At 32.1% G+C, this 12,831-nt stretch overlaps 1 non-coding gene and 1 pseudogene across 4 annotated transcripts; both read right to left on the bottom strand.

Annotated features, from left to right (window-relative positions):
• Positions 1-384: 384 nt before the first annotated feature.
• Positions 385-470, bottom strand: TRNAY-GUA (transfer RNA tyrosine (anticodon GUA)). Its single transcript is given in 2 exon segments — positions 385-420; positions 434-470. It is a non-coding gene; the product is annotated as a tRNA-Tyr (tRNA).
• A 4,740-nt stretch (positions 471-5,210) lies between these two features.
• Positions 5,211-7,986, bottom strand: LOC101256383 (uncharacterized; annotated as a pseudogene). Of its 3 annotated transcripts, XR_011221401.1 has the most exons (4): positions 7,000-7,952; positions 6,569-6,677; positions 6,384-6,486; positions 5,211-5,492 (listed from the first exon to the last, which is right to left on the bottom strand). The product of XR_011221401.1 is annotated as an uncharacterized protein, transcript variant X3 (transcript). The 3 variants fall into 3 exon arrangements; XR_741679.4 differs by lacking the exon at positions 6,384-6,486; XR_741678.4 differs by lacking the exons at positions 6,384-6,486; positions 6,569-6,677 and having other exon boundaries at positions 7,000-7,986.
• Between the last annotated feature and the right edge of the window lie 4,845 nt (positions 7,987-12,831).

Here is a 12,831-nt window from a genome sequence, read left to right as displayed (position 1 = left end):
GGCAAAATTTCAGGGAAGGACCAATATTGCAAACATGACGGACTATTAGTGCTCCATGTGAAAACTCATGAATCACTTTGAGCCTTAACCCAAAAATGCAAGACTATTTTGACCCTTTCACCCTCGAACCACAAGTTGATTTGATCAAACTTCAAATCCTAACTATACCTCTGAGTTAGAACCAAATATCTAGGAGATAAGTGAAGGATATTTGTCATTATAAATTATATCTTACATTAATATATCATTCCCAAAAAAGAAAATCTATATATAATGAAACGTACTTACGATAGTTAAAATATATTACAAATTTATGTGGTTAACTTAACTATCTCATACATGAACGGAAATTGCCAATTTTTTAGATCCAAAAAATAAAAAAAATCCGACCTGCCGGATTCGAACCAGCGACCTAAGGATTTCAGCAATCAAACTACAGTCCTCCGCTCTACCAACTGAGCTAAGGTCGGAATTTGATATTAATACGAATACATTTTGAATATAATAAATATACATTACTTTTAATTAATTACTCATTACTTATCAGAAGATTGTTACCTTGTAATGTAATTAATATATATTAAAAATAGTCATTTATTTTTTTAAAATTTTCTTTTACTAAACGTTGTTGTGCTCTAAATTTTGCTTGTGCCTCTTTAATCAAGAAACTGTATCGTTGTTAAGTTATTGAATAATGGTACATGGATACAAAGTGAGTAATAATAAATACAAAGTGTTTGATTGTGAGACATTTAAGTAGTTTTTATTTTGAAGGTGAAATTATGTTTGAAAATACTCTCTCTGTTCGGTATTATTTGTCATAATTTCTATTTTTAAAGTCAAATTATAAAAACTTTGACTAACATTTTATGATGCATTTTTTCATCATATTCATATGTAAAAAATTATAATTTATAGTACTTTTCATATAGTTTTAGAATATCTAATTTTTTTGTTTAAATATTGAATTAATATGATCTAATTTATCTTTGAAAATTAGTCAAATTAATTTTCGATAAGCGCAACATAATAAATATTTCTGAACAGAGGAAGTAGAAATACTGTTTGGTCATGATTGAAGTTATTTTTGACATTTTTTTTGTAATTAATTATGACCAAACATGTATTTTAGAGTTTTAACTTTATATTTCTTTTGTCCACATTCTTCTTCACTTAATTATATATAAAGAAATAAGGTAAGTCAGGTATTGAATATGTTATTATATTTATCCAAAGGGAATATAGTTTATCAACTATGTTAGAGGCATGTAAACAAAAATTTCATATTGATAGTTATAAAGAACGGAAGTAACATATAAAGTGTTTGATTATTACTTGAAATAAAGATTTTTTTATCTTAATTCATTAAGGGGCTCGTTTGAACATAAAAATGTATGTGTTTGTCCCTCGGAATCAACTCACTTCATTAATACGGTTATAATAGACGTCCATGAAAATTTTTGATCAAAAACAAGTCTGTACGGATCACCAAAAATATATGGACTAGTTTGTACATAAAAATACGTCTTTTTCCACTCGGGATCAAATCACTCCATTAATAAGGTTATAACGGGTGTCCATGAAAAATTTTGACAAAAAACAAGTCTCGATTACGGATCACTAAAAATTTGTAGACTAGTTTGAACATGAAAATACACCTTTTTCTCCTCGGAACCAACTCACTCCATTAATAAAGTCGGAATGGACGTCCATGAAAAATTTCAACAAAAAAAAATCGACATCTGGATCATCATAAATCCATGGTCTACAAGCACATGAAAAATGGTAAATTTGATTTTTTCCTGCACGAGACTTGTTTGAAATGAAAATGGGCTCGTTTGCCCCTCGAAACCAACTCACTCATGAATGAAGATGCTAACTTCATAAACAAAACATTGGGGAAAAAAAAGAACTCTCTGCTTGATCAAGACAACATAGGAAATCAAAGAAGTACCTGAAGCAGTGGAGTATGCTGACCATGAGCTTTTGTCATCAGAGTTTACTTAAATTTGTTTGTATTTGAAAGTCCATCTGATGACTGATGTGGTGTAAGGTGAATTATATATCGATACAAAGGTTTCAATTGTACTTTTTGTTACATTATTTCTATGCTCTTATCTTTTATCAAAAATACAATAAGAGTAGTTGCAAATATGTATTCTCCATTTAGCATTGCCATGTATTTACTAATTGTCTTCGTCTTCATCCTCGTCCTCTTGGTGATATATATTTCCAGTTTCACCTTAGAAGTGATGACACAATATTTCCTTTGACAAGTTTACAGTATGAATGTAAAAAGGATTGGTAGGGGCTGAGGATAATCCCACTACCACTTTCTCATGTTGGTGATCTTTTCATTTTGGTTATTGATAATAGTCACACTGCAAAATTGTGCTTCTCCCTTTTGCTAGTAAATTGTATTATGAATTTGCCTTCTCTTTTTACTTGAAAATGTGATCGTTTACCTCATGATACTAACGCACGCGTCGTCACAGACGCCCACACCATTAATAAGATCGTCACAGATGACCACAAAAAGTTTTGGCCAAAAAAAAGTGTCATATATCACAAAAAATTCAAGGGAAATAACACTTGTAAAATGGAAAATTAGATACTTCCCGCTCTGGACCTCATTTGAACTTGAAAATGCAAACATTTGCCCCCTACCCCCCACCACAAACACCATTAATAAGATCACCAACGCACACCTCTAATCAATGTTTTTTCTGTAGTGACATTATACATAATACCAGAACAAAAAAACTATCTAAATACCTTAGTATAACTTTTATTTTATATAAATAAAATATAATAAGATAAAAAGGCAAAACAAATTAAGGAGTTGACCGGATAGATCTCGGAAAAATATCCATGATCAATTTTTTTTTTACGTCAAACGGATATCAAAGGCAAAAGTTACAATCCTTTGAAGTTTAACCAAATCAGAGATTGAAACTTGAAAAAGTAGTTGTAAATTGGTGAAACTTCAAACGGTCATAACTTTGTCCTCGGATGTCCTTTTCAAGCGATTTATTTTTTGAATTTAGGTATTCTTTTCCAGATCTGTGCGACCAAACGTTTGGAGGGGGTAGGAGGGGTAAGTGGTGTATGGAGGTAAGGGAGGTTTGGAGGTGTAAAGAGGGGGGAGGGGTGTAGAGGGGAAGAGGGGGTATAGAAGGGAGTAGGGGGTGTATAAGGGGTTGGAGGGCTAAGGAGGGGTAGGGGTAGTTGGGGTGTTTGGAAGGGGGGAGGGTAAGTGTAGGAGGGGTAAGGGGAGGGGGGGGGGGGGGGAGGAGGTAAGGAGGAGGTTGGATGGGGGTAAAGGGGGAAGGGGGGGGGGGGGGGGGGGGGGGAGGAGGTAAGGAGGAGGTTGGATGGGGGTAAAGGGGGAGGGGGGGGGGGGTAAAAAAAGGGGAAAGAGGGAGGTTAGGGGGTGTAGGAGGGGTAAAGGGGGTTGTAGGTGGGATATGAGAGGTATAGGAGGGGGGGGGGGGGGGATTAAAGGGAAGGGTGGGGTAAGAGGGGTAGGGGGTTAAAAGGGGTGTATAGGGGAGGTAGGGAAACGTGTAAAGGGGATAGGGGTTAAATGGTTGTAAGGGAGGGGGTGTAGGGGTAGGGGTTAAAAAGGTGTGTGGGAGGGTGTGTGTATGAATCGGAGTAGGGGGTAAGGGGGGGAGGGGTAAAAGAGGGTAAGAGGGGGGTGTTAAAGAGGGGGGGGGGGGGGGGGGGGAGGAGGGAGAAGGGGGGTAAGGGAGTAAGTGAGGGGGTAGGGGAAGTTTAGGGGGTGTAGGCGGGTTGGGGTGAAGGGAAGGGGGGTAAGGTGGGGTTGGGGCGACGTAGGATGGGTAAGGAGGCGTGTGTGTGTGGTGGTGATGGTGGGGGGGTTGGAGGGTTAAAGGGGGTAAGGGGGAAAAGGGGTTGAAAGTTAAGGGGGGGGGGGGGGGGGGGGGGTAAAAGGCGGTAGGAGGGGTTGGGGGTTAAAGAGGGTGTAGGGGTTTTAGGCGGGGTAATGAGGGGTGTAAGAGGGTAAAGGGGAGGTAGGGGGGGAGGGGGGGGGTAAGCGGGGGTGGGGGTGGGGGTTAGTTGGTGGTGGGGTAGGAGAGATGGGGTAGGGGTGGGGGGTAAGAGTGAGAGGGTGAGGGGGGGGGGGGGGGGGGGTTAAATAGACTGAGCTACGACCCATTAGCGAAAGGTACAATCTTAAATTCTTAACATTTGGTCTTCCTAATCCAACGAGTGGAATACTTGGAGCGAGTAGCAAGAAGAAGGAAGTTTTGAAGCCCCTTTTATTTGACATTCAATTCTTCTCACGCTTTTTCCATCACTGTTTTCTCTTCGGGAACACTCACCTCGTTAATTCTTCCCCTCAATTTTTTTAATCTTGGACATTAAGATGTTATATGTTGTGAGGGTGTGTTAAGACGAGTTGATGAGCTAATACGCCTAGTTTACTTTTCTTATGCATGTGGATGTGGAGAGAAACTGGTGTGAAGCACTAGGCCAGCCACAAAGTAATAGGTTTGAATGTTGATCTATACCGCCCTTTCAATTGAAGAAAGAGTATGAAAATAATGACGAAGAAAGCATGAAAGAATAAGGAGCGTGAATATAATGACGAAGAAAGCGTGAAAGAATCTTTTTTGTTTTTGGTAAACCAAGTAAAAATCCTAAACAAAATTGTATGATTAATTTAGATAGCAAGTGAACATATAATACTCTTTGTATTATTTTTATTTAAATATTGAAAATTAACCATATGTGAATATATTAAGAGGGAAAAAAATAATTCTAAAACTGAGGTGAATCGTGTAGTTTTTATGTCCACCATCTGCAGTAAATCTCATCGATCTATTTTCAAAAAGATGTTCAAATGATGCACCCTCATCTTGGGCACATTAGTTGAGCAACTCTCAGCTTTCATATTTCTATTGATAGATTGAACTTTTGCTATTCACTTCCAAGGGTCAACAATGATAATTAGGGATTTTGACACATTTTTTTATAGGAACCATCTAACAAGCCCCGAACATTGAGGGTTAGGCGTCGCACAGACTCTTCAAGGTATTCATCACATTCAGAAAAAAACAGCTTAGCCTTTTCTCACAACACCACCATCCCATCCATTCACAAAATCTCTTCTTGAAGGCAGTTTATCAACAATTAGTAACATAAGAGAAGTAAAGCATATGTAAAGGGAAGACTGCCAACTGTTGAATGAACCCACTGAAATCTTCATTAAGTCATAGCAGAAAGTAATTTTGAAAATCAAAAGACAGGAAGTTTGACGAATACTGCTAAGAACATTAGTTTAAGGTCTCCTATTTCGCACAACTACAAGCTCTTTGAAAGCAAATATCACTCTACCACCATCAAATATATCCTTAGTTTGATCACAACACCAAATCGGTAGCTGAGTGCTGGAAAAAGGATTTAAGATAACCATCATTAAAGCAGGAGAAGCTAATGACTATTTGACCTTTACAGAGCAAGCCCTACAAGAAAACAAAGTAATATTAGTTATAATTCAAGCAATGCAAGGAACAAAGTAAAATTAGTTATAATTCAAGCTATGCAGGGAACAAAGTGAGGGATTCTTTGTTTGGGGGAGGGGGGCAATTCTTCAACTGAAGTCTCATTACTGGTTGTGAGATATTTAGAAATGGGTTTCCACCAACAAATACAGAATTGAGCTAACCTCTAGAGCCTTAGCAGTAGAGCACAATTTATTGTGGTCTATATGAAATAAATACTAGGAAGCTTTTAAGTTTCTTGGGTTGTTAACAATCCAACCTTGATCCAAATCTTTTAGCAAGAGATTCTACAATGGTTGCAAGAATACAACTTCTGTAGCACTACTCCAGACTAACATTATACTTCGTCATCATAAGAGGATATTGCAATGCAGTGTGGTCTACCACAAATGCTTCAGACACTAACACTTGGGAAATACTCGAACAAGCCAATTATGCATAGTTAGTTAGTACATAAGCCATAAATATGTAACGTAAAAACTGAAGCAAAATGAACAGCCTAAGAACCCAGCATACTACAGAACTTAAGCTTGCAAGTTCAATGACCACCCACCTCATTTTAATTGATCAATAGAAAAATGTGTCATAAGTTACTTTATTTGAGTTTGTTACAGATATTTTATAAATTATAATATTGACTCGCTGTGAAAATAGTAAAAGTGGACAATACTTTTCCATGGTGGAGATTCAATTCAAGCAAAGATGTTTTTTTCACAGGATGGAAGAAAATGGTAGGACAAGGAAGTGAAGGACGAAGGGAGAAATTCAATACTCTCTGAAAGGATACCATGTCAACAAAAGATATTATTCAAACTCTAGACAAATTTAGTGTCCACGATATTTTCTCAATACCTCTGTCTGTCCAAAACCTATATCACTATATATTCAAAACCAGAGCAATTTCCATCCACACCTTCCAGATCCATCAAGAGATAACATCATAACAGCGCACCATCTGGTTTTCAAGATTGACAGACTTAAATTCAACACAAAACAGTATAAAAGAAGTTCCTGCTTGGATGATATAAAATCACTACCTTCAGTGCAAAAACCAAATGATCAGAGACAGGTGATCTTTCAAGGAGAAAAAGGTGTTCATCATATTTTGCGAGTATTGCATATATAGGCCATCTTCCATGAAATGATCTTCAATAAATTCATACAACAATAATAAAATCGTTCATCAACTTTGCCATATAATTACACAAACAGCTAGTCAAAATTAAATACAAAAGGTCAAGCTTATACTGTCAATTAGCCTATTCCAAACCAATCATCATGCAAGAAACTCACCATAAGTACTGAAAAAAAGGGCCAAAGAAGCACTATAATACTTAGCTCAAACTATAGCTTAACTGAACTGCATTTTCAGTTTTCATATTAATTGTAGAATATACTCCACAAAGACATTATTATACTTAGAATAAGCTGAAAAGATTGAAAATAAACTCAGTTAACAGTAACATACAGATTCTACTGCTGCTGATTCTGCTGGTGAGGTGCATTTGGAGGAGGTGGCATTCCTGGGCGAGGAGGTCCAAAGACTGGAACTTGCCCACCAGGAGGTGGTGGAGGCATCCCCGGATGAGGTGGTCCACCAGGCATTCCCGGTCTTGGTGGCTGCGCCCCCGGTGGTGGAGGACCTCTCATCATCTGTGGCGGTGGTGGTCCCATGGGCCTCTGACCAAACTGAGGCGGAAATGGTCCAGGCCCGCCAGGCCTGAACTGTGGCGGCGGTGGCATAGGTGGGCCACCAGGTCTTTGCATTTGCATTTGCATTGGCGGTGGAGGTCCACCACCAGGTGGTCGAACCATAGGAGGAGGAGGCTGCGGCGGGTAATTAATCGGCGGACGAGAAATCTGCGGCTGCATCATTCCCGGTGCAGGTCCACCAACCCCACGAACAGGACCAGCAAGACCCGGCTGAGCATGAACCATCGGACCAGTCGGAACACCCCGACCAGCAGCCCTACCCAACCCAGGTCCAGGAACAGCAGAAACACCACCAGCAGTAGCTTTAACACGAGAATCATCGGGAGGTGGAGGACCTTCAACAGTCATGGAAATAACTTCTTCACCTCTGAGAAGAAGAAGACCAAGTGTACGGCGATCTTCACGTTCTTCCTTAGAACCTTTAGTAGGAGGAAGCTTACGAAACTCTTCACAATCGCCAAGTACAAGATTCATATGTCGATCAAATGCCATAAACTTACCGATCAATTGACGGCCATCTTGGATAGTAACACGCATACGATAATTGATGTATTGAAGCATCTTAGAACTCTTCGACATCGACATTTTGACTGAATTCGCAGCAAAATCGGCAATGGGGTTTAGGGTTTTGCGCAGATCTCAGAAATTGGGAGAAAACGTTTGGGGACTCGGCTCAGGGAGTGAGTAAATTGAATAGGGTTTTGGAAATTAGGGCTTATTTGGGGTAGTTTTGGATTTATGTAAAAATGGGCGGGCCATTTTGTATTTTCATTTTCAATCTTTTTCCCTCTCATTAATTAGGACTTTCACTAATTTTGTTTGACATATCCTTGTACTTACATTAAAAAAAAAATATTTAATCACAAAAATTGGAAGGTATATGTAAATTAGGTACATAGCATTTTGTATAGTAATATTCTCAAGTCATAGTATTAGAGTCTGAATTTCAGTGTATAACATTTAATATCTCAATCTATAGCATTTTATTAATAAATATAATATTAATTATAATTTATTAAAAAGAATTGTTATTAACAATTAATTAAAAAAAAGGAATAAACTAACAATGAATAATTAATACACCTAATTAACTTATAGACAAACTAATAACGGAAAATGAGATACTTTATTAATTACATTTAATGTAGTTAGCACGTTTTGAAACTGTACACTAGCACGTTTAAGGGATTTTGATTAAAAATTAATATTAGATTAACACATTTTTAGGGATATCAAAAAATTTTAGATTAGCACCATTGCCTTGAATATCTCTAGTAAGTTTAAATGATATTAGTTTTTTTGATTTAATTTCTTAAAGAACTCTACAAAATTTTAACGATCATTTTCAAATTTGTAGATTATTTTCAGATTGGCATTTTGAAACCTATTTGCATCATCGTTATAATTCATCTTTTTCCAAATTTTCACGATTATTTTCAAACTAGTAAACTTAGCCGCGCTATGCGCGGTGTCTAAAAGTTTTCATTTTTATTTAATTTTTAAATTCAAATAGATTAGTTGATAAATTTTATCATTTAGCTTTGTAATTTCAACTCAATACATGAATTAATTTTATCAAAAAATATATACCTGTATGGTCAAATATCTATACATTTTTTTGGTTGAATAGTACCTATGATTTTATGTTAGTTATAATATATAATTAAGAATTTATGACTTCATTATCCATTTGAATGAGTTCTCAAAATTAAATATGGTTAACTTTGATGTTTTGTTAAGAATTTAAAGTGAGATTTTTAGTCTTTTAATTTTTTTAAAAAATATCAAAAGAATTAAAATAGTAATAAATTCAAAAACAGACTTAGAAATATGAAAAATTATTCGTAATAGATAAGCTACCTATAATTTGAAGACTTAAAAAAAGTAATTCAATAATTATATTAAGATATAAAGTTCTCTGTATATTGATTCTTTGAAAAAAAAATGGGTGATACATGATTTTAGTTCGGTAAAATTATTTTTAGTGATATAGAATTAACATAAAAATAATATATTATTGTTAAAATGCATAATAGAATAAGTAATAAATGAACAATTATAGATGAATGATAAAAGGTTTTATGGTAAGATTAAAAAAAACTTATATATCTACTAAAAACTTATAATTAGACTCTTGAATTTTTTCTGAATAAAGTAAACATAAAAAAACTGTTCAGAAATAATATGAATATTTATAATTATTAACGATAAATAATATTTTCTTATAATTAAAGTGTAGGATAAAAAGTTAAGTAAATTTTTAGAATCATAATAATGGAGGATGAACGGTTAAGTAATAAGTATATTTGAAATGATTATCTGTATTAATTTTTTCCTTGTTAAATTTTCTTCTATAATTGGAAGTTTTTTTTTAAATTTATTTCAACGTTATTATTAGTCTCCTTTTTTTTTTTAGTCTTTGCTTATTTAATTCCAATAAGAAAACATAAACAATTAGCATCGTAATTAAGAGAATGAAGTTTGCTCGTCTTTAGTATTTTTACTAATTTATATATATTTTTGTAAAACAGTAACAATTAGCATCAAATCTTAACATAATCAAGTTAACTTGTCTTAAGCTTTTTATTAATTTAAGCAGAATGTTTAAATGAATTCTCTTAATTAATTTTTATTATATTTTTCATGATTCATATTTTATTTAAAATTTAAAAATAACTTCATAATAATTTTGATTATCTCCCGCCGCTAAGGGTATCTACAAATGCATTTTAATGTTTTCAAGAATTGTTTTTGTCTTACTTTTAGTAATTATCTTGCTCTTATAATTTCATGCAAAAAAACAAATCAATTATTCTCTTTTATATATCTTATTTTGTATCATTCTTATTAGAAGTAAAAATAATTATACAAAGAAGTCTTTGTCGATAGATTTTGCAATACAAGATTAAAGTAGAGGACAATTAAGCTAAACATAAATATATTTGGTTAGAAATATTTTTTGATGTGATTTTAAGATAACACAAATTTAAACATTAAGTAATTTGGGGTTATGAAGGTATAAAGTTGGAAGTTATAGGTATTACTAATAAGTATTAATTAAGTATAGAGGTTTTGAAAGATGAAGAGGTGTGAGTTTATGATAAAAATTAAATTAAAAATAAATATATAAAAATAAGAGAAAAAGGTAAAAAAAAAAATGTGACATATTTTTTTAATAAACAAAAATATGTTTAAGTAAAATCCTCCACCATTTTTATGACTTATTTTATCAAATGACATATTTTCTTTTTACCTCATTTTAGAAATTTCAAATTATTAAAAGTCTCCAAATATGTTTCTAATAATAAACATTATTTTTAGTAATTACTATTATTTTGAACAATATATATTTTTTTCTCTTATTTTATATTATAGGAGAGATATCTATTAAGAGAAAAAATAATTAAAAATAAATTTAAAAAGGGACACAGAATTAAAAATTTAGTCAAAAGGAATAGAAATTTTTATCAAAAAAAAAAAAGTAATCGTACTAATGTTTTAAAATAAAATTAAAAAATATTTAATTTTTTGCTGATTAAATTCTCAAAATTGTGAAACATTTGGCCTATAAATAATAATTATATATGAACAATATAAAAAATAATGCAACGTTAAAATTATGTATTTTTACCATATCATTGTTATGTAATTGTGAGATACGAAACTATAACAGGAATCGGTTTATTTGATTCTTAGCTATATAATATTTGAATTTAATATTTAGTATTTTATTTACTCTATATTGAGATATGATATATTACTTTTTTTATTACTTATATTTATTATATATTTGTATAATATTTTTTATAGCTAGTGAGGAGGATGATATTGTTAGACGAAATCAGAAATAAGATATATTGACGTTTTTTCAATTAACTAATTAATCTGATAAGGAACCAATCAATTCTTGTTACATCAGTGATTTAACCGGAGAACTATAAACAATCCATACAATAATACCAAGACATACATAAAATTAATTAACTAATCAAGCAAAAATATTTAAAATATATGATTCTTCAAATTTACAAAGTGAATAAAGACAATCAGTGTCTGTAGAAACTACAAGATTAAGAAAAAAAATCTCAAAAAAACTACAAAGAGAAGCAAAAAAAAAAATGAACAAATTATTTTTTTCTATAAAAGAATCATGATTTGTATCATCAACAACTCAACCTAATAATATCAAATATATATGTAATTACAACAGAACAAAGTGATAATGATAATTAGACATATTAAATCATTTTACCTCACAAAATCAAAATATGCAAAATATATAACATTTTTCTTTATACATCGTCTCCTGTAAAAATCATATCAAAGAAGACAAAAAAAAAATTAACAAATCAAAAGTATAAAAAATGAAGAATAAGGAAAATAAAAATAAAATGACCATCATGGAATATCTCAAAGTGGATTTTTATAGGTGTAACATTTAGGAGTTATAATTTTTATATTAAATATTTTGAAGGTTATGAATATGAAAGGTTGGGAGTTAGGAGGTGTAATGCTCATTAACTAATTTATTAATAGCAATATATATATATATATATATATATATATATATATATATATATATATATATATATATATATACACACACACACACATAATATTATTGTGTAAAAAGAAATAATTTAAAAAGCCTTTTTTAAAAAAATAAAAATATATATTTTTCTCGTCATTGAGGCATGCCACATAGGTTGATTGAAGATCCTCATTTATATGTATATATATATATATATATATATATATATATATATATATATATATATATATATATATATATATTGATTGGCATCAACGTAGAAGTCATTTTTTCCCAAAATTTCATAATTATTTTCATATCTGCATATTTCAATTTGTTTTTTTAGTAACCTGATAAATTTTGGTGTTTGAAACAATTTAATTTGATCTGATGGAGAACATTATGTCAATATTAATTAAACATGGTGGAAAGTGAAATTCATCAGGTTGGTTTTTAATTATGAATTGTTGATTTTAATTTATTTGATGTTTTTTACATGTAGAACAATGTTCGATTTTTTTGATAACTGTATTATCTGGAAACAATTTGTATATTTTTTTTAATGAAATAGTTATGTTACGTATAGCATGTTTGAAGTCTGAAGTTTGTATTATTAGTGTATGAAAAGTATACGAAACATGTATCAATTGTTTATGAAGTCCTTTTTTTTATATAAAAAAAAAAAGAATATTCTAGTTTCTATTGAAATTAGAATATATGTTTTTGTATTAATTTTGTATTGAAATTATATTGTGTTTGTTTAATTGGAGTAGTTCATAAGACAGTGAATAATATATTAAATGTGTATGAAGTATGTATGAATTATATAAACTGATTATAAACGGTCATCTTCTTCCCAAAAGTTTTCCAATTTAAACTTGTGGTAAAAATTTGACTTGGGGACTTTGTCAAAGTCTCTGAAATTTTCTGCAATTAATCTATTTGGAACAAATAGATCAAAAACAAAATCAGAAATTGGTCCAGATTTTAGACCGATTACAACGACCAACTCTTTTAAGTCAAAATGTAACTTTGTACCATTTACATTGATAATGA

This window comes from Solanum lycopersicum, chromosome 5, assembly GCF_036512215.1.
Source record: "Solanum lycopersicum chromosome 5, SLM_r2.1".
In the NCBI taxonomy this organism is placed as follows: domain Eukaryota; kingdom Viridiplantae; phylum Streptophyta; class Magnoliopsida; order Solanales; family Solanaceae; genus Solanum; species Solanum lycopersicum.
The sequence above is the reverse complement of the archived record's forward strand: the minus strand, read 5'-3'. Positions and strand labels throughout refer to the sequence as shown.